The 20,732-nt window shown below is 45.1% G+C and overlaps 1 long non-coding RNA gene across 1 annotated transcript; it reads left to right on the plus strand.

Moving 5' to 3' along the window:
• The first annotated feature begins 5,384 nt into the window (after window positions 1-5,384).
• LOC309856450 lies at window positions 5,385-10,974 on the plus strand. The gene is made up of 3 exons (XR_014307213.1): window positions 5,385-5,620; window positions 9,250-9,368; window positions 10,870-10,974. It is a non-coding gene; the product is annotated as an uncharacterized lncRNA (long non-coding RNA).
• The last annotated feature ends 9,758 nt before the right edge of the window (window positions 10,975-20,732 follow it).

A 20,732-nucleotide genomic window follows, 5' to 3' on the forward strand; every position in this document is an offset into this window, starting at 1 on the left:
TGGGTTAAACCTCTGCCTTCAGCTCAGGTCATGATCTCAGGGTCCTGCGATGGAGCCCCGCATCGGGATCTCTGCTCAGCGGGGAGCCTGCTCCCCGCCCAACCCCCCCCCCCCCCAGCCTCTCTGCCTTCTTGTGATCTCTCTCTCTGTTAAATAAAGAAATAAAAAACCTTTTGAAAAAAAACTTTAACTGGGTGTGCGAGTTCAGACCTAGAGCTGTAGAGTCAGCAGGTCAGGGTCCAGATCCGCTGGAGAACACCCAACTGCTGTGTGGCCTTGTGTGAATCAGACCCAATGAGCCTCTTTTCATCTCTGTTAAGTGAGGATATTAACAGGATCGTTGTGAGGATTAGACATGGTATCTGTGTGTGCATATGTATATAGATGGCACCATACCTGAGACATTGCATAATCAGCAAATGGGAAATGTGGCTGTTACCGATCCTTATTTTTGCCTCCACAAATCCCTGTATGGAACTGGGCGGGGGATCTTCCCTGACCTGACCTAGTCTTACATAGGTCAGGTAAGCAAATAATCGGTTGTGCCATTCCTGACGTTCCTACTGCTTCTACCCCCACGACAGTGCCCAGCACATAGTAGGGGTCTTCTATTAGGGCCACTGAGGGATACGTGATGGTAAGAGATTTGTGACACTGGGCAAGTCACTGAACTCCTCTGAGCCTTCATCAAAAAAAAAAATTCTTGCTGTGAAGAGTTGTTCCGAGAATTGTAAAAAACCATTTTTGTAGCATACTACTTGCCTCCTAGTAGGTGCTCAAGAAATAGTAGCAGTTATAATTGTAGACATATGAGTATGTGAACACCACAGCGTCCAAGTTTCTCGCCCCCCCCCCAATCATGGAACGATTAACAGACTGTAGTGGAAAAGGTACATGTAGGCTTTGGACTGAGAAAGATCTAAGTTGAAATCCTGAGTTCACCACGAACCAGTGTTAGACCTTGAGCAGGATCGTTGACCTCCGTGTGCCTCAGTTTCCTTATTTGTCAAATGAAGATAATATCTCCATCACAGAGTATGGCGAAGTTTAAACAAAATAATGCCAGAGCTCCTAATATAGTCCTTGCTTCAAAAAATGTTAATACCAATGCTGTGTGTTCCATATTTTTGCCTGAAACAATTCTTCACTCTATTTATCCTTCTAGCATATGAAACCTCTTCTCCATTCTCATACTGATGGACATTTCGGCAGTTTGCAGGTTTCGTTGACCGCAGATAGTGCTGCTATGAACATTTTATACATATTTTGTACATAAACACATGAATGCATTTCTCTTGGATATAGACTTTGAGATTCATTACCAGCACATTTTTATTACTTATCCTTTTAACAAACACTGTGTTCCACCAGGAATTAATTCATAGCACTTCCGGTTTATACATTGGACCCCCTGCACAGGTGGACTGAGTGCCTTTCTTTCTCCCCTTCTTTCTCCCTCACTTCCTGCCTTCCTTCCTCTCTCCCACTCTCTCTTTTCTTTTCTTTTCTTTTCTTTCTTTTTCTCTCTTTCTCTCTCTTTCTTTCTTTGTCTAAGTAAGCCCATCCCCAGCAACGGAGACCTGAGCCAAGATCAAGGAGTCAGGCCAACTGAGCCAGCCAGGTGCCGCTCCCTGCCCACCCCCTCCGCCATTTGTTTCTAAATAAGATATCCAACACTTCCAGAGCTCTTCTGGCTTGTCGGTGGCTTGCAAAATCTTTCTCTGAGCCCTGTGGTAGCACATATACTCTTGTATTCTCACGGAGGATTGAAATAAACACTGATAGTCTGGTGATTGTCAGGACAAACAGAACGATTATTTCAGTCCTGTCATTCTATGACAACTTGGAGCTTTTGTTTGTGTTTAAAATTTAAAACAGCAGATAGTTCAAGTTGCGAGATGCAGTACTTTTGTTTGGGAAGTGGAAATCTGGCTCACATATGAAATATTTTCCTGAATTTGGACAATATATTTAAAATCAAAGTGTGTTATTTTAAAATTATAACAGTTGGGGCATCTGGCTGGCTCAATCAGTGAAACATGCGACTCTTGGATCTCAGAGACATGAGTTCAACCCCACATTGGGTGTGAAGCCTACTTAAAAAATATTGGAAAATTAGGGGCGCCTGGGTGGCTCAGTGGGTTAAAGCCTCTGCCTTCGGCTCAGGTCATGATCCCAGGATGCTGGGATCGAGCCCCGCATCGGGCTCTCTGCTCAGCAGGGAGCCTGTTTCCTCCTCTCTCTCTGCCTGCCTCTCTATCTACTTGTGATCTCTGTCTGTCAAATAAATAAATAAAATCTTTTAAAAAAATTGGAAAATTAAAATTATAATTGTCTTAAACCCCAAAAAGAAATCAAAATAATTATTACTCATTATTACATAAAATAAAATTTTCATGTAGAGAAATAATTGTCATTTTTTTTTGAGAGAGAGAGAAAGCATGCAAGCTCACCCCAGCAGGGTTGGGGGGCAGAGGGTTAGGGAGAGAGAATCTCAAGCAGGTTCTGCCCCCAGCACAGAGCCTAACTCAGGGCTTCACTCTCAACCCTGAAATCATGACCTGAGCCAGAACCAAGATTCAGATGCTTAACCGATTGAGCCACCCAGGTGCCCTAATTTTGTAATTTTTTTACAATAAAAATTATCAGGCACTTGGGTGGCCCAGTGGGTAAGGCTCTGCCTTCGGCTCAGGTCATGATCTCAGGGTCCTAGGATGGAGTCCCACATCAGGCTCTCTGCTCAGCAGGGAGCCTGCTTCCTCCTCCTCTCTCTCTGCCTGCCTCTCTGCCTACTTGTGATCTCTGTCTGTCAAATAAATAAATAAAATCTAAGAAAAAATAAAAATAATAATTATTATTATTTACTTTGGGGCTCCTGGGTGTCTGAGTGAGTTAAGCATCTGCCTTCAGCTCAGGTCCTGATCTCAGAGTCCTGGGATCATATCCTGCATTGGGCTCCCTGCCGGGTTTGAGGGCAGCCTGCTTCTCCCTTTCCCTTTGCTGCTTGCCTTGCTTGTACTCACTCTCTTTCTGTCAAATGAATAAATAAAATCTTTGATTAAAATATTATCTACTCTGGGTGTGAAATATGCGAGGTAGCCAGTTTTACTAGAATATTTGCATGCAGGAAGAGATAAGGAAAGCTTGGGTGTAACCCAACATTCCCCTTCTTTACTCCTGCCTTTCCAAAAAGTCTACTTGTTTGGACAGAATGAGGAATTATTTACCTTCCACAACCAATTTCGGGTATATTTCGGCTCCACACGTTTCTTCACTTAGTAAGTAAGCTGTATTTCTATGAAAAAAAAAAATCACCACAAAAGTACTTAACCTAAATGTTGGATTATAAAATTGAATTTAGAGGAGCTTTCCCAATAATCTTGGATTATTTCCACCTTCATCAGAATAAATTTCCATAAACTTTGCTTTGACTCTGGGAACTGGATGAACACTGAACTAGTATTGAAATTAACTAATGGGATGGTTCATTTACGTGTCCCTTTGGCTGGGCCACAGCGCCCAGGTAATTTGGACAAATATTCTGGATGTTTCTGCGAAGGTGTTTTTTGGATGGGATTAACATTTAAATCAGTGGACTTTGACTAAAGCAGATTACCTTTCCCCAATGTGGGTGGGCCTTATCCAATCATTTGAAGGCCTAGAAAGAGCGGAAGGCTGACCTCCCCTGAGCGAGAAGGAATTCGGGCCCCCAACTGCCTTTGGACTGGAACCGCAGCTCGTCCGTGAGTGTCCTGCCATCAGATTTTGGACTCGTTGAGCCTCTGCAATCGTGAGCCAGTTCCTTCAAAGAAACCTCTCTTGCTCTCTTTCGTGTTCCCCTCCTCTCTTCTCCCCATCCCCCCCATACACACATCCCGTTAGTTCCCTTTCTCCGGGGAACCCTAATACAACTGGTTTCCTATTGGAAGCCTCTAATGGTCTAGATGGCTACTTCTTTAAAGCTATCACTTCACTTTTCCTCGTGAACGGGACACACACAGTCATGATCAATTTTCCTAGGTAGCAAATACGGTATTTACTTTTTCACAAATTTCGCTCTGTTAGTGTTTGAACTCCCATGTCGAAAGGGGGGGATTGCAAATTCTTAAAAAGGGTCGTAGCTTTGTGCCATATAATGAATGACATAACCGTGGTACTGAGAGCATTGAGGATCCTTACTGTGCTCTACGGCAGGACACCTCAGCCTCCTTTTCCTAAAGATATTTTATGTCCATGGAAGGAGGTAATTTACTATGCCCACTGGGCTACCCACTCGTGGCCGGGCAGCTTCCTGCGATTTCGGGGCTCTGGCATGGGCGCAGCTGGACGGCACGTCCTGCCGGGACGCCTGTGGGTCCAGCAAGGGGCACAATCTTGAATCTTCCCTCTCCCCGCCCGGGAGGAGAATGAGTCGGTTGTCTCCAACGGCTAACTAATGCCTGAGTGCGTTGGCTCTGTTATCTGTGAACACCTAGCTCGCTGTCCTTGAGAGGGCTGCATCGTATTTGGAAAAGATTAGAAACAGGGAGAAGGGTTATCACTAGTTTAACTCTGTGGTAAAGGGAGAATGTGCTTGTCTTGGTACGCACCACGCAAGCTGGCAGACAAGACCAAGGCAGAGAAGCTGGAATTAAAAAGCGGTGGCCCCCCAGACGCATCCTGGCTTAGGGCGATTCAGTGATTCCTACTTACACCTGGTGGGGAAATGAAACTCTGGGACAAATGCTGCCGTGGACAAGTTGCTGGGGTAACCATCCCTCCCAGGCAAACTGGAAAGTAGAGTCCCCCCTGCGGTGGCAGAGGACCTGGGTGGGGACGCCTTTCAATACTGTGGATGGCCGTTCTTGGCTGCGGTCTCCTGACCTCCGACCACAATTTTCTTCCTCTCCAGTTGTCCCCGGCCACCCTGCCTAGTAGAATTGTACTTCAGGCTCGTGGGCGACCTCCAGTTTCCCGGTCTACCACGGAGCCCCTGGCTTCCTTCCCACATCAGGTTGGATTCCACCAGAACCACTCTCTTGCCAACTGCTGGAAGTGCTTTGTAGCCTTTTTTTTTTTTCTATTAGGGTTTTGTTTGTCAGAGAGAGAGGGAGAGAGGGCGCGAGTGCCCAAGCAGGGGGAGCAGTAGGCAGAGAAGCAGGGTCCCCGCTGAGCAGAGAGCCCGATGCGGGACTCCATCCCAGGACCCTGGGATCATGACCTGAGCCAAAGGCAGAGGCTTAACCCACTGAGCCACCCAAGCACCCCCCTTTGTACCTTTCTTAATTCTGCTTTGCCAAGATGGCAAAGCCACACCATGGTTCAGCCCCACAGCCTGTTTTATCTACCCCTACCAGGCAGCAGAGAAAATCCCACAACCATGGAGATGGGTTCATGGGCTCAGGTCTCTTCTGGGCCCTAAACAGCCTGCTACAGTTCTTTGCAAGTCCTTGGTCAGCACCCCCTCTTGTTCCCCTCAGGAATGTTGTGAACATCTGCCCCCATTCAGCCTCATCATCCTCACTCTGGAAGGTAGACTGGACCCCATTAACTTACGAAGAGAGCAACGGAAATGAGGGAAGAAGCGCGTCAGTCCCTCCCACCACATCTACGCGGTCTTCTCTCTCCTCCAAGGCCAGAGGTGAGGAGCCCCTCTGACCAGCAGATCCATCCCCTCTGGTACCTGTCTCTTTTATTGTCTCACAGCTCTGTCCTCCTCCTCATCTTTCCCCTCAGGCCTGTACAGACTCAAGTTTCTCTTCTCCCAAAAAATAAGTCAGTGAATAATGGAGTGAATGATTGAATGTGCATGTTGAAAGTCCTCTCCTGATGTCATCCCTCATGTTCTCAGAAAAATTTCCATGACATTCTGAGGAAAATCTGATGTCGTGAAACAGTTTACGGCAGGAATGTCTACAGCAAGTTAGCTGCTGTTGTAAGTCACGCGTACTGGCTTTAGCTCGAACAAAGAAACGAGTTTATAACAAATAAGGCCAGGTGCTGTATCATAGGACTACGTATTCTTATTGGATTCTTTTCAAATTCTGTATCTCTTCTTCTGAAAATTGTCAGCCACCCATCACCCAGAGTTTCCCTCATTCAATCTCTAGGCTAACGTTCCATGTCTAGATCAGGGTCTTCTTCTTTTTTTTTTTTTTTTTGACAGGCAGAGATCACAAGTAGGCAGAAAGGCAGGTAGAGAGAGAGGAGGGGAAGCAGGCTCCCTGCTGAGCAGTTAGCCCAATGCGGGGCTCGAACCCAGGACCCTGGGATCATGACTTGAGCTGAAAGCAGAGGCTTTAACCCAATGAGCCACCCAGGTGCCCCATAGATCAGGGTCTTCTTAACGTCCACTAAACTCTTACTGGCAGGACTTAATTTTCTCCCAGCTGCCTACTGTGGTCATCTTAACGTCTTTCATAGCTTTCTGATATTATTGCAGGGAGTCTTTTATATAGACTGATTTCTAGAACTTTCAAAATCGCACATGGCTCACAGAAGTTGTTGTCTGCTTAGGATTTTTTTTTAAAGATTTTGTTTATTTATTTGACAGAGATTACAGGTAGGCAGAGAGGCAGGCAGAGATTAGGGGGGAGCAGGCTCCCTGCAGAGCAGAGAGCCTGATGTGGGGCTCAATCCCAGGACCCTGAGATCGTGACCTGAGCCAAAGGCAGAGGCTTAACCCATTGAGCCACCCAGGCACCCCAGGATTTTTTTTTTTTAATAAACTGTTTAGTAAATTTAAAAAAAAAGGAATTCTTTTTCGGGGAGATGCCTGGGTGGCTCAGTCGGTTAAGCATCAGACTCTTGGTTTTGACTCGGGTCATGATCTCATGGGTCGTGGGGTTGAGCCCCACTTTGGACTCCCCAGTTGGCGCAGAGTCTGCTGAGATTCTCTCCCCCCCCTCTGCTCCTCCCCCTGCTCGCTTGCTAGCTCTCTCAGCTAAATAAATACAATCTTTAAAAAAAAAATTTCAGTCACAGCACCAGCTTCGTGAGTTGTTCAGACTTCTCCCTTGCCGTTAGCCTCCTCACTCACTGCACTCTGTCTTCCGCACCCACAACGGTGCCAGAACACCTTGGCTTGGACAACACCATGGACTGTTCTCTGGCAAGATCCAATGGATACTATTTTTGGCCTAGAACCGTCCTCGCTGTTGTATTTGACATGATTTGTCACTGGGTTCTTGTGCCTCTCTATTCCTTTGGCTTCTGGGACACCACCCTCCTGACTGTCCTGCCTCTCGAGTCTGGTTTTCTCTCTCCACCTTCTCAGTACAGATGGTTCCCGACTTACCTACATTTTTTCGACTTTATGGTGGTGCAACAGCGGTACACCTTCGGTAGAACATATACCTGGAATTTAGGATTTTGGTCTTTTCCCAGGCTGGCAGCATACCGTACGGTCCTCTCTCGTGAAGCTGGGTGGTGGCAGCAAGCCACAGCTCCCAGTCGGTCACACGGTCACGGGGTGGGGGGGGGGTGAACGACCCATACATTGACAACCATTCTGGTTTTTGGCTTTCGGTACAGTATTGAATACATTCCATGAGATCTTCAACACTTGATTATACAATAGGCTTTGCATTAGATGATTTTGCCCAACTGTAGGCTCCTGTAGGTGTTCTGAGCATGTTTAAGGTGGCTAGGCTAAGCTGTAATATTTGATAGGTTAGGTGTAGTAAATGCTTTTTGATTTATGATATTTTCAACTTACAGTGGGTTTATCAGGGTCTCCCCCCACTGTAAGCGGGGCAAGGTGTGTATACCCTTCCCCAGCATTAACATTTAATATAACCACACCCAGTACAATGATCAAAATCAGGAAATTAACATTGATGTAACATTATTAACTAATCTAGAATCCTTATCTAAATTTCATCAGTCGTCCCATCAGTGTACTTTTTCCGGACCAACATCTGATCCGGGAGCACATGTTGCCTTTCCTTAAATCTCCTTAACCTCCTTTATTCTGGAACAGCTCCCATGTTTGTCTGTTATGACCTTCACGTTTCTCGAAGGGCACTGGCCAGTTATTCTGTAGAATATCCCTCGGTTCAGGTTTGTCTGATGTTACTACACGACGGAATTTCAGGTGTTCCATTTTGGACGAGAAACACAACAGTCACAATGGCGTGTTTCTCTATTGGGAGGCACAGGCTTGTCAATTTGTCCCTTTTAAAAAAAAGATTTTATTTATTTCTTTGACAGAGAGAGACACGGCGAGAGAGAGAACACAAGCAGGGGGAGTGGGAGAGGGAGAAGCAGGCTTCTGCTGAGCAGGGAGCCTGATTCGGGGCTCGATCCCAGGACCCTGGGTTCATGACCTGAGTCAAACACAGGCACTTAACGACTGAGCCACCCAGGTGCCCTAGTTTGTTCCATTATTGATGATAAGTTGAATCACTCAGTTAAGGCAGTGTCTGCCATATTTCTTCACTACATACTATTTTCCTCCTTGTAATTAATAAGGATCATGAGGCAGGCTGCTTGGAGACTGAACTATTCTGTTCCCCATCAAACTTTTACTGACTCATTCTGGTATCTACTGGCGATTCTGGACTATAATAGTTCTTACTGGGATGTTTGTCGAATGTTGCTCTTTCCATGAATATCATTGCTTCTTCACTTACTATTTGGAATGCTGCTGTAATAAAGAGTGTTCTCTTCTCTCTATTCATTAGTTCTTAAATTATTTAAATCACCAGAGACCCAGGCATTTTATCCTGTAGGTAGTGATCCATCAGTAGCATTAATTACTTTTGTGCCCAGAAGTTGGCTCTTGGGAGTCCCTTTGTGTTGGTTCCTGTGTCTTTGTGGTTATTTTCCCATCATTCTTTGAGCACTTTCTTAATTTCTGGCACCACAAGATACACCAGGCTCATCTTGTACTTTTCCTATCCTAGCCTTGGAATTGGCTGTTTTTCCAAAAAGCCCTGGTTCCACTCATTGGAAAGTAGTATTAGAAGTAGGAGAAAATACTAGTATTAGAAACTAAGCTCTGGGTATTAGGTTATAACCTTTATTTTATTTTATTTGATTATTATTATTATTTTTTAAGATTTTATTTATTATTTATTTGACAGAGAGAAATCACAAGTACACTGAGAGGCAGGCAGAGAGAGAGAGAAGGAAGCAGGCTCCCTGCTGAGCAGAGAGCCCGATGTGGGACTCGATCCCAGGATCCTGAGATCATGACCTGAGCCGAAGGCAGCGGCTTAACCCACTGAGCCACCCAGGCGCCCTATTTTATTATTTTTTGTATTCCAGGAAGACATTTACTGTTTGCTGAATTAGAAATCAGACGGAAAACCATCCCAGGCTTTGAGTGCTCAAAGACATGATCCAGAAGTCAAGCCTTTCTTCCCATTGTATTATACCCTTCTCAGGTTTGTCCCCTCTTGGTCACAAGATGTCTCCTGTAGCTCCAGACATTCACACAAGACTCAAAGCACAACAGGAGGGAAGAGGGCTCCCCAAGACCCTATTTCTACAATTCTCTAATAAGGAAGAAAAGTCTTTCTCATATACCCCCCTGTAATCTAGATGGCCAAAAACAGTGTCACACTTACTTCTCTCTAAACCAGTCAGTGGTCAGTGGGAATTGGTTTAGACTGGGCACATTGTCCACTGAACAAGACCCAGGGTTCTGTTAGCAAAGAAAAGAAGGTGGGGGAAAGGACTATTGGAAAGAAAATTAAGAATGTGTGCCACAACAAGGTATAGAGCTGAGTGATATTCTTTTAGACATTCTCACCAAAGTATCTAACCAATGTATATCTGAAAGAAAACAGTGATTCCATTGCACCAAAATGACAAACACCAATATTTTAGTACAGCGTGTTCTCTAGAAATTGAGTATTTAAGGAGCATTTCCTTTTTTAAAAAAAGATTTTATTTATTTTTTTGACAGAGAGATATTAAGGAGCATTTCCTAAGAAATTGCTAACTGTAAGACATTGTGCTAGATCTATCAGTGGGCTTGAAGATGAATAAGAAATGGTCCCTATCCTACCTCAATATAGTTATTCCAGAAGAGACAGGATAGATCTAGTGAGGGTTCTCAACCCTGGTGGCACAGTCCAGTCACTTGGGAAGCTTGTAAAATTCTGGCTCCAGGGCCAAGTCCTAAAACAATGAAATGAAACCCTTACAGGCAAAGCTGGGTCAAAGGTTAAAGCTTCAGAATGGGTGAAGATGCAGAGAAAGGGGAACCCTCTTGCACTGTTGGTGGGAATGCAAGGTGGTACAGCCACTCTGGAAAACAGTGTGGAGGTTCTTCAAAAAGTTGAAAATATATAGAGCTACCCTACGACCCAGCAATTGCACTACTGGGTATTTACCCCGAAGATACAGATGTAGTGAAAAGAAGGGGCACATGCACCCCGATGTTCATAGCAGGAATTGTCCACGATAGCCAAACTGTGGAAGGAGCCGAGATGCCCTTCAACAGATGAATGGATAAAGAAGATGTGGTTCATATACACAATGGAGTATTATGCCTCCATCAGAAAGGATGAACACCCAACTTTTGCATCAGCATGGACTGGACTGGAGGGGATTATGTTGAGTGAAATAAGTCAAGCAGAGAAAAACAATCATATGCTTTCACTCCTACGGGGAACATAAGGAATAGCGTGGAGGACCATAGGGGAAGGGAGCAAAATCCAAAGGGGGAGAAATCAGAGAGGGAGAAGAACCATGAGAGACTATGGACCCCGAGAAACAATCTGGGGCTTTCAGAGGGGAGGAGGGGTAGGGGTAACAGGGTGATGGGTATTGAGGAGGGCATGTGCTATGTACGAAGAGCCCTCCTTAATGCCCATCGCACATTTAACCCCCCCCCCCCCCCGCTGCCCAACATCTCTTTCTAATGTTGCTTTTTCCTAGGATCAGGCACCAAGTTCAGAATAATACAACTGATGAGGTATTTTACACCAAAACCCATCCTTAGCTGTTCTCCTAGATGCCGGCTAGTACCTGACTCACAGTGTGACCTCACAAGCAAAGGTAGGGAGGGGTGTGTGTTAGCAATAATTATAATAGGTATGCTTCATGTATGTTTCATGAGATCAACAGTAAACTGTCTTGTAGTTTAGGCTCACAACACAGGGAAAGTTGTCAAGTCAAAGAAGCTCAAGTTACTTTAGGTTTACCTTTTACTACTATAGGAAATGGTATCTCTTTTCAAGCATTGTGGTGATAGCATTCATGTTTGTGGGTGTAAGGGCTAGTGAAGTGGCTGTTTTAGTTTTTAGGATTTTATTTATTTGTTTGGCAGAGGGAGAGCCAGGCTCCCTGCTGAGCAAGGAGCCTGATGTGGGACTCCATCCAGGAACCCTGGGATCATGACCTGAGCCAAAGGCAGACGCTTCATCGACCGAGCCACCCAGGTGCCCTTAACTGTTGTGTTATAGGGATTCTAGCACACACTGTACAGGCCAGATTTTAACACCCTGAAGATTTCCCCGCAGCCTTCTCTGTTTATGAAATGTTCTTGCCCCAAGGTTATCGTACACCACTAGTTACAAGAGGGTCCTTTCCCTTGTGTACTGTTCCCTGCTAAGGTGTTCGGCTCACCTCCATTCTGATACTGTTGGTTATCCTAAGGAACCACTAGAACAATTTGGTCTTTCCATAGATGGTCTCTGCTCTCCCTTTGGGCTTGCCCAAAGATCCCTGCTGTGATTTAAGTAGAGCTGTGCTATCCAGTATGGCGGCCACTAACTACATGTGGCCATTAGTCTACGTTTAAATGAATTACAGTTAAATAAAAAATTTGGTTCCTCAGTCCTCCTAGCCACATTTCAAATGCTCAGTAGCCACTTACAGCTGGTGGCTGCTGTGTTAGCCCACATGGATGGCCGGAGAGCATTTCCATCATTGTAGAAAGAGTGGGACCTACAGGAGGAATGACAAAGAACAGGGAAGGCTCTACTAAAGCTGATTTCTCTGTAAGCTGATACTGCTACGAGGGGCCCAAGACTGACAGACTGTTCCAGTATACCAAAGACCCGGGACTTCTAGGATTATCTTAGCCCAGAGTCGGAACACTTCAGGAAGGTAGGCTGCTGGGGCTCCTGGGTGGCTTAGTCGGTTAAGCGTCTGCCTTCGGCTTGGGTCATGATCTCAGGGTCCTGGGATCAAGCCCCGCATCCAGCTCTCTGCTCAGTGGTGAGTCTGCTTCTCCTTTTCCCTCTGTGATCTCTCGCTCTTGCTTTCTCTCAAATAAGTAAAATCTTTAAAAAAAAAAGTTTATTTAAATAAAAAGTAGACTGCTACTCTAAGTAGAAAGCAAAGTAGGACAGAGTAAAACTGATAAGAAACCGAGTCACAGGTGTCTTAGATCAGAATTGTTCTGAATGTTCTTTGTGGCAGCAGAGCCAGAGCCCCCTTTCTCTTTTCTCTCTTCCGGCCCTCAGTTTAGCAGGCTGTATCGATGCCATTTACCAGTGGACTCCAGCCTCAAGTTCTAAACCAGTAGCATAGCTCCTTCCTTGACTGTTAATGCCATATCAATTACCTGATTTGTGGAGGGGTGCTTTTAAAGAAAACCTGGTAGGGGCGCCTGGGTGGCTCAGTCAGTTAAGTATCTGCTTTCGGCCCAGGTCAAGATCCTGGAGTCCTGGGATCAAGCCCGAGGTGGGGGGGGGGTTCCCTGCTCCCTGCTGAGCACTCCCCCTCTCCCTATCCCACTCCCCCCCACCCTGCTAATGCACATGCATGCTCTCTCTCTCAAATAAATAAAATCTTAATAAAAAAAAATCTTGCAAGGCAAGGAAATCAAAGCAGCATAGGGACAGGGAGGGAGCTGAGCAAGAATATGGCCTCAGGGAAAGTCTGGTCCTGGCCTGACTCACAGGGGAAGCCAACCCCCCCCCCCCATACAAGGACTTTGTATCCTAGGATCATTGGCTACCTTGGGAAGGGGGAGGGTACCCTCCCAGGCTCCCATGAGGCAAGGGCAAGTAACCAGAGACCTCGCAGGTAGAAATTACAAACCGAAGAAGTGTGGGATGAGGGCACTAGCTGGTCAGGGAAGCAGGGCACCAACAGCACCTCCCACACCCGTGTCCATAGCTACGTGCGACAGCTGCCAGTGAAAATGAGTTACCATGGGGTTTTGTTCTGCTAGAAACATTTTCCTAATAGAGGAAGGCAGTTTAAAGGAATATTATTGCATTATCATGAATAGAAATGACTTTAATAATGACTTTGCATGCTACATAATTAAGACTAGGTCTCATTTCCACCATTTGTTAGAAATTTTAAAAGCGATTGACTGGGCAACAAATTAATGGAATTTTCACTCATTTTTGCTGGTAGCTATTGAGTAATAATTTGTTTAGCTGAACCCAGGTAACATTCTGAAATTTACGTGTATAGAAATGTTTCTACTCAGCTTTATGTGTGGCCTTTTAAAGGCGTACTATCTGATGGGTTTGTAAAAATTAATTTTATTTAGCAATTGTATTTTATCTCCGTTTTGTATCTCTTAATAATTCTTAAGTGTCTTTGGGGAGTTTAAATTAATATAATACTAGATTCATAAGCATCTAGTTTTATACAGTATACTAGAATTCCCTGAAATATACTCCTGTAACACATGTAATACGGAGAGGGTAATTATATGCAAGTGAGTGCTGACCTCGAGGTGATTTCAAAAGCCTCAGGAACTTGTGTTTACATCTCCCTTCCCCCCTGAGAAAACTGGAAGTTTAGATAAGAATAGCAAACACTTAAGCTGCACTTACCATTGGAGAAATTTAAACACTGGAGGTTGGAAGACAATCAGGGAGTTCTATTAAAAACTGAGGAGTCCAGGGGTGCCTGGGTGGCTCAGTCACTTAAGTGTCCGGCTCTTGATTTTGGCTCAGGTCATGCTCTCAGGGTCACAAGATTGAGGCCCACCTCAGGCTCTACTCTCAGCAGGGAATCTGCTTGGAATTCTCTCTGGCTCCCTCTTGCACCCTCCCCCGCAGTGAGTCTTTTTAAAAAAGAAATTTATCTTAAGGCTATAATCAGAGAAGGGCAGAAAGCTATATGGAGAAGAATGTTCATCTCAGGGTGCCTGGGTGGCTCAGGCGGTTAATCGTCTGCCTTTGGCTTGGGTCATGATCCCAGGGTCCTGGGACGGAGTCAGGACAGGGCTCCCTGCTCAGCGGGGAGTCTGCTTTTCTGCCCCTCCCCTGGCTCGGGCGCTTTCTCTCTCGCTCACTCATAAGTGAAATCTTTTTTTAAAAAAAGAGTGTTTGTCTCAGCATCATTCGTTACCGAGGCTTCCTATAAGAAAAAAGGAAATGTCACTTAAACAAAATGAAAAAGGAACCCAAGACAGACGAGGACACTGACATAGAAACAAAACAGGCGCAGCTGAAGGGTGAAAGCAGCTCATGAGGTCAGTCTCCTACATTTCGGGGGTACTCCAGCAGAAAAGGTTAGCAATCACCCCAAGTACTGGGGAGGGAGAGCGTTCTCTCTGGGCCACTTGATCCAAATACAGCTTATGCTCTTTCCTCCAGATTGTGGTTCTTTAGTGGCCTTTGGTGGCCTTCCTTTATAGATAGGCAACTTGATCCAAGTATAGCTCGTGCTCCTTCCTCTGGGTTCCTTAGTGGCCTTCCTCTCTAGGTTACTTGAGCCAAATATAGCTCGTGCTCCTTCCTCCAGAGTGTGGTTCCCCTACCCTCCCCTTACCCTTCGGAAGGATGTCTTGACACTCCCGTTCCCTGAGTTTGGACCTTCTTCAGGCTCCCTTAATAATGGCTGCTATTTCTGCTGGTAGGCCTAACGTTAGATTTTTTTCCAAAATTATAGAAAAGTGGCTATAACAGTGCAAAGAGCTCCTGCATACCATCCACCAAGATTCATCAACATGTGCCACCATGCTCCATTTGCTTTCTCTCTCTCTCTCTCTCTCTCTCCTTTTTTCTGAACCAGGTAAAAGGCAGACATGACACCTTTACTCCTAAACACGTCGGTATCTGTTTTCTAAGAATAAGACTATTCTCCTATAACCACAATTATCAAAGTGAGGACATTGACATTGACATCATAGTATCAATCTCCAGTCCATGTTCACATTTAGTCAGTCATCCCCAAAACGTCAGAATTCTTTTTTGCTGAACCAGTCCCCATGGCAGGATCCCACATTATTTTCAGTCGTCACGTCTCTTTATTGCCTTTAATGTGGGACCGTTTTTCAGGCTTGCTTTGATCTTCAAAACATTCAAGGCAAGTACAGGCCAGCTGTTCTCTAGAATATTCTTTAACCTGGGGTCCTCTGCTGTTTCTTCATCATCAGATCGGCACTGTTTGCAACAGCGAGGTAATAGCAACAACAAAACCCGGAAACTTAGCGATCTAAGGATAGGGAAATGGCTAAACTAGGACAGAGCCACAAAATGCACGATTAGGCAACTAATAAGAATGATAGAGTTTATGTACTGAACTATGAAGATACTTCCGATTTTTAGGTGGGGAAAAAAGCAGAATACAACTTAGATATAAAATGTGCCCATTTTTTTAAAAAAGATTTTATTTATTTGACAGAGAGAGATCACAAGTAGGCAGAGAGGCAGGCAGAGAGAGAGGAAGGGTGAGCAGAGAACTGGATGCGGGACTCGATCCCAGGACCCTGAGATCGTGACCTGAGCTGGAGGCAGAGGCTTTAACCCACTGAGTCACCCAGGCCCCCAGAATGCGCCCATTTTGTGTGATTACATATATGCACAGACACGTTTGAAGATTTTACAAAAAATGTAATGGTGGCCTTATGGTTCATAAGATTAGGGGAGATTTAAAATTTTTATTTTTATTTCTCTGTGTTTTCTAATTTGGATTCAGTGACCATTAATTCATGTGCAAGTGGTGAAAATACAAAAAAAGCTTTTCTTTTCTTTTTTTTTTTTTTAAAGATTTTATTTATTTATTTGACAGAGAGAAATCACAAGTAGATGGAGAGGCAGGCAGAGAGAGAAAGAGAGGGAAGCAGGCTCCCCGCTGAGCAGGGAGCCCGATGTGGGACTCGATCTCAGAACTCTGGGATCATGACCTGAGCCGAAGGCAGCGGCTTAACCCACTGAGCCACCCAGGCGCCCCAAAAAAAGCTTTTCAAAGAGATGGAGGCTCACGTGTGGCAGGCAAGGGGACTAGCTATGAAAGGATTTCCAATCTCGGCCCTGTCATCTAATGTGTTACTCTTACTCTTGGGTTATCTGCAAAATAACCATGTGACAGTGCTTGGACAGTTAGGGACATGAGAGTCAAGAAGTCAAGGAAAGAAGTACTGAAGAGGACCGATGGGCTTTAGCAACGGCCACTGGTGGACTTTGCTGGAACAGTGTCTGTGTAGTTGAGAAAGTGAGTGCAGTGAAGCTGAGGACTAAGTCATAAAAATAGGGAAGCAGAGGCATGGAGTGGGGCTCGGCTTTCCAGAAAATTATTTGCGAAGAGGAGAGAAACAATGTAAAACGAGGAGGGAACACAGGAACGAGGGCCAGCGTGTCAGGGGATGGGAAAGTCTTGAGTCTGTTCTCTCCTTTAATCCTCACAAGTCTATGCATGGAGTCCCTTTTTTTCCCCCAGATTTTATTATTTATTTGAGAGAGAGAGAGAGAGAGCATGAGAGGAGAGAGGTCAGCCAGAGAAGTAGACTCCCGAAGTGGAGCCCAATGTGGGACTTGATCCTAAGACTCTGGGATCATGACCTGAGCTGAAGGCAGTCGCCCAACCAACCCAGGCGTCCCACGGAGTACTAATTTTATGGGCATTTTAAAGATGACATCATGGAGGTGGAGATCCAGTAACTTGATCAAGGTTACACAGGATCCCAGCCAAGGCCACCCATACCTAGAGTCCATACACCTATGTTTGTAATAGGTTCTAGGTATAAAAGGAAAGACAAGTAAAAAGGATTGCAGACTGATGTGGAGAACCTGGGACGAAACCCCAGTGTATATGGTGGCATGACTCCGCAGCATATGTGGTGGTGAGCTCTAGTGTTCTCCTTCCCCAATGGAACAGGAGAAGGAACTCTAGGCACAGGGACGTGGAAGGGCAGATGAGAATCGCGGAGCGGCAGGTCGTGGCCAGTGATGTCTATTAAGCATCTCATGCAGACTGAGTAGGAAAGGAAGCGAGGCCAAGAAGTGCCCCCAAAGAAAACGGAGGAACAGAGAGTCTGATGAACAAGGATGCAGAGTGGAAACGGAAGTTAGGATTCTGAGCAAAAGCTGAAAGAGAAAAACAAAACACCAGGTAAAATCAAAACTAGTTTATCAGCCGGGAGACTGTGGAGAGGATGGATCCAAGAGACAGAATGAATGACGGGTCCTCAGGAACTTCGCAGGCAGACGTGGAGATGGAACCAGACCGGGTGCAGCCCTAGAGATGGATGGCGTCATTAACAAAGACATGAAATTCCAGTCAGGACAACTGAATTTGGGACTCACGCCAGAGTAGCCTGCAGACTGGGTACAAATGCTCAGGAGGAGAACAGTGCAAGACGGCAGAGACCAGAACGCTGCCGTCGGTCAGGGCTGGGGAGAAGGGCCAGGGAAGGAGTCATCTTGAAGGCGTGGTACAGATCATGGGAATGAAGGTACGAGGGTTTCCAGGAAAGCATCAAAGGAAGAAAGGAATAAAGATGTGAAATGTTCCAAGTTTTGTGCTGACCTTTCTAGGAAATGGCCTAGAGTTGGCTGCATTTCCAAGTTTCATTGAATGAAGGGACCCCAGTTATGAAATAGACCTCTCTCTCCTACCCTGCCCCTTCCCGAGCGAGAATGAGCATCTGTCAAGCCTTTCCCTTAAGCAACATATTCTTTTTTAACCCTTCTCCCTGTGTCCGCGTCCCCAGCCCCTGCATACTGGACAGCTGCCCTAAGCCGTTTGGGCACCTGGGACAGGTTGAAATGCTTAAGGACAACTCCTCTAAGGCAGGTCCGGAATGACTGCTGTGTTTAAGGATAATGCCAAAATTCCAGCTCTCTGGGGCACCTGGGTGGCTCAGTGGGTTGAAGCCTCTGCCTTCAGCTCAGGTCATGATCCCAGGGTCCTGGGATCGAGCCCTGCGTCGGGATCTCTGCTCCGCGGGGAGCCTGCTTTCTGCCTGCCTCTCTGCCTACTTGTGATTTTTCTCTCTCTGTCAAATAAATAAAATCATAAAAAAAAAAATTCCAGCTCTCTGATCTGCAAACTGTCAGAAACTCCTTATCTTTTGTGCTTGCTCTCTAACCGAGAACATGTGAAACCAGGATCCCAAGAAGGATTGCTTCCTGGTAATACTAAATCAATACTAAATATAGAACATAGGCCTACTTGGGCTTAAGGATCAGGAACATTTGAAAATAAGCCTTTGTGTTAAATTGTCCGGCTAACTTCTGAAATGAAAGTAAGGGCAGTCTCTGTGACCACTGAAGTTCAAAGTTAGAAGAACTCATGGAGTCAGGGTGTTTTCTTACCCCTTGTTACAGACTTCATTATTTCATAAACATAAAAGAAATGAGTGGAGGGAAACATGATCAAAGTTTCTGTTATTGGTAAAACATTAAAGAATTATTTTTATAGGTTATGCATCTGACTGAAATCTTAAAAAAAAAAAAAATGGCTGTTTGGCCAATGTCGTAAGTACCTAATTAGCACTAATCAATTTTGAGAATTAGAAAAAAAACTACTTTTCGGGTGACACCGATCATCCCTGACTACAATTCAATTTATTCTTTACTTAGAAACTGGCAGGTTGACTGAGGAGCCTAACCGAATATTTGTGTTATTTTTGCCAACAGTTTATTTTTAGACATGCAGGTAACTGTTGCTTGAAATTCTTAAATGAAAGCAAATCATTCTTTAGCAAATGAGCTAAAAGCATGATATATACATCAAGCCAATTTTTCTGGTTTGTCTTAGATTTGTTATGCATACAAGGACAAAACAACTAGTCGAAAAGTGGAAAGTACAAATGGCTTCGTCTTGTTTTTACACAATTGACTAGTTGTTAGACACACGGATGGGGAGTAAGAACCATCACAACAGATAAAGGTCATAGGAATTCTTCAATAGTACACGACCCCTTCAACTGCACCAAACCAAACCACACATGACGCTGGACACACAGAGAAACAGATCATCTGGCAACAATGAACGGCTATGAACAATCCATTACATTTCAGAAAGCAGGAGGAAGAGAAATGATTCACCAATTACTACTGTTACTAATACGTATGAAACAAAACCTTGACTCATTTCACAAATGAGATTCTCCCAAATAATCCATATTCTACTTTGAGATATACTCTACATGGGCCTTATGACAAAATGAAAAACCCAGAGTTTCCTATAGAGCACGTAAGCATGTATCACGTTCTTTAAAAGAAGGTACTGGGTGCCTGCGTGGCTCAGTGGGTTAAGCCTCTGCCTTCGGCTCAGGTCCTAATCCCAGGGTCCCAGGCTCGAGTTTCTGCCTCTCTGCCTATTTCTGATTTCTGTCTGTCAAATAAATAAATAAAATCTTAAAAAAAAAAAAGAATGTACCGTAATTCTTTCCATTAAAAGGCATTCCTTTGGAGCGGAGAAGCTTAATCCCTTTGGGTGAACTTTTCAATTGGTGTAAATTTTTTGGATGGCAATTTTTATTAAAACTTTAAATGTATAGGGCACCTGGGTGGCTCAGTGAGTTAAAGCCTCTGCCTTCGGCTCAGGTCATGATTCCAGGGTCCTGGGATCGAGCCCCACATCAGGCTCTTTCCTCAGTGGGGAGCCTGTTTCCTCCTCTCTCTCTGCCTGCCTCTCTGCCTACTTGTGATCTCTGTCAAATAGATAAATAAAATCTTAAAAAAAAAAACCTTTAAATGTATATATACCTTTTATTTAGCACCTCCACTTCTGGAAGTTTAGCTTGTGAAATGGCCTGAATAAGAACACGAAGATGTATGTGAGACCAGACAGAACCATTCCAGCCCGTTCACAGAGCTGCTAAACAGAAGGCGAGAAATCTAGTTGTTCTGACAGCTTGTGGTGGTGTTCCAGCGAAGAGGACAGGGGCAGATCTCCATGCCCAGCATGACCCTATTTATGCTAAAAAGTATAGAAGTTAGAGATGTACACAAGTACTTTAGAAGGACCCATGTCACATCCTGGGGAGTAGGCTTGCAGACGCGGTGCGGCGGGGAAGGAGAGGTCTCACATTTTGCCCTACAGATCTCTGTATGTTTTAATTGTGTACGATGACCACACAGTACTTTTTAAAAATCGAGGTTAAAGTCATGTAATAAAAAAACTCACCCTTTCCAAGTATATAATTCATGGTTTTTAGTATATTCACAAAGTTGTGTAACCATCACTACTACCTAATTCCAGCCGTTTGCATCACCCCAAAAAGAAGCCCTGTACCTGCTAACAGTTGCTCCCCAGGGCCCCCTCTCTGCACCCACTAATCTGCATTCTGACTCTGTGGACTTGCTGCTTCCGGACATTTCACATAAAGGGCAAACGGCAGGGGTGCCTGGGTGGCTCAGTCGGTGAAGCGTCCGCCTTCGGCTCCGGTCCTGGTCCTGGGGTCCTGGGATCAAGCCCAGCATCGGGCTCCCTGCTCAGCGGGGAGCCTGCTTCTCCTTCTCCCTCTGCCCCTCCCGACTCTCGTGCACTCATGCTCTCGCTCTCATAAATAAATCAATTAAATCTTTAAGGGAAAAAGAAGGGCACCATACAAGATGCGATCCTTGGTGCCTGGCTTCTTATCATTAAGTCTTCAA

The sequence above is a fragment of the Mustela nivalis genome (genome assembly GCF_964662115.1).
Source record: "Mustela nivalis genome assembly, chromosome: X".
Lineage (NCBI taxonomy): Eukaryota > Metazoa > Chordata > Mammalia > Carnivora > Mustelidae > Mustela > Mustela nivalis.